At 42.2% G+C, this 1918-nt stretch overlaps 1 pseudogene; it reads right to left on the bottom strand.

Annotated features, from left to right (window-relative positions):
* Nucleotides 1-600: 600 nt before the first annotated feature.
* Nucleotides 601-1484, bottom strand: LOC101561371 (annotated as a pseudogene).
* Between the last annotated feature and the right edge of the window lie 434 nt (nucleotides 1485-1918).

Raw genomic sequence — 1918 nt, 5'->3', positions numbered from 1 at the left:
AAAGATCCCAGACATCAGGCCTTCAGAAAATAACCCCACAGTATCAACTTTAGAAAACAAAGACTATTACATTAATGTTTCTAGAGAATGTGCTTGACATGCTGATTCTCATTCATGAAAATACATTGTTACATTTGTGTTCAACAGCCCACAGAGTACTTGATGTGGGGTGATACACATAACTCTTAAGTCAAACAAAGTTGCTTTCAGATGCTACAGTAGATGAGATTGCATTTGCAGTTAGAAAAGCAACTACTGAACTCATGTATGAGTGGAAATAACTATCCTAGCTGAATAACGAGAGATTATTGCAGAGCCACCTGATAAAAACCATACGACCTTCTTATTGTTAAGTCATAAAGAGGTATCAAAATTAAAAAGCAAAAAAATTACAGGAGAAGACTTAATAAAACTACTAGGAGCATGAAAGGAAGTGAAAGTGGTTCCAGGTACAGAGCAATTATGAACATGGTAGGACACAGGGAGCACAGTGAGCATGTGCTGAAGACACTAGGGGAGAGGATCTGGTGACATTGTGATCTTAGACAAGCACCTAGATAAAGAAATAATGAGACAAGACTTCTAAACCAAACTATGTGCTTAAGAGTCATCCTTGCCATTGGCGCTGTCTCTTTCATCCTCTCCTTCCTCAGCCTCTTTTTCATCATCCTTGATCAACTCCAGCTGGCCCTCCATTCTATCTTCATTTTCATCATCATCCAGTAGATCCTGCTGCTCAGCAGCACCCTCAGACTCCACCTTCACATTAGTCTCATCTTTCTTCTGGGAGGTGCTGGTCTGCTCCTCTTTGGTCTTATCATTCTGCGTCTCCACTGCTTGTTTGCTCTGTTCCTTTTCATTTTTCTCCAGGCTTTCCAGTAAAGAATCTTCTTTTTGTTTTATTTTATCTGTGTCAGCTCCTTCTTAATGGCCTGCAGGCCATCACCTTTCAACTTTCCAGACTTGGACGAAGATCCCCTCTGGCCACTCTTAGAACTGAAGCCACTGTTGCCTCTTCGGGAGGTGTTTCCTGATACACATTGGCGTTTCAAGGGCACCACAGCCTAAGCAATAGGAGGAGGAGGAGGAGGAACATGTGCTGGGTAACTGCACATCCTGTCATAATCATTATGTTGAAAGTCATAGTCCAAGTCAAAAGAGGAGCCATATATCTCTGCTGCAAATTGTTTCACACCTTGTTTCCTCTGTTTACTTTTGGCTCTGCAGCCAGGTTAATATCCAAAATCTGGCCAGCAATCATTCTGCCATTCTCTCCAGCTTCAGCAGCCTGGACATTTCTCTCATTAACATACTGGATGGACAAAGGCTAAGCCCTTATGAACGGAGCAACCCACAGTTTTGCCATACTTCCAGAAGATGGCCTGCACATCACACTTCTTCACCACAATAGTGTTCAGAGTCCCAGTGTACACAAGACAATTCATGGAGTGAGGATTCGTCTTGCTGGTAACATTGCTAGCCATCGTGTTTGAAGATAAAGCTGCTGACAATGACAATAACTGTAGCTGAAGATCAAAAAATTCTCACAGAAGAGGTGTCAGAGAAGAGATTTGATTCCAAATCTCCTGCTCCCAGACTCTATGCGGAGTTGACTGCTGCTCGAGGTTAGCAACCTGGTAGTAACTGCTCAGTCTCCATCTCTTCACAAAATGGCCTCTAATTCTTCTCTCAGTTTTAGTTTTTGAGCAACCTCCACACTGTTTTCCATGATAGTTGCACCTGTCTGCACTCCAACAGTGGAGAAGGGTTTCTTTCCACCAAAGCTGCTTCAGCGTTTGTTATTTGTTGATTTCTTGAAGATGGCCATTCTTTCTGATGTGAGATGGAATCTCAGTATTATTTCAAATTGCATCTCTCAAATGACCAGTGATCTTGAAGTTTGTTTTTTTTTTCCCCC

Source organism: Octodon degus, unplaced genomic scaffold (genome assembly GCF_000260255.1).
Source record: "Octodon degus isolate 3935 unplaced genomic scaffold, OctDeg1.0 scaffold00220, whole genome shotgun sequence".
NCBI classification, from domain to species: Eukaryota; Metazoa; Chordata; class Mammalia; order Rodentia; family Octodontidae; genus Octodon; species Octodon degus.
The sequence above is the reverse complement of the archived record's forward strand: the minus strand, read 5'-3'. Positions and strand labels throughout refer to the sequence as shown.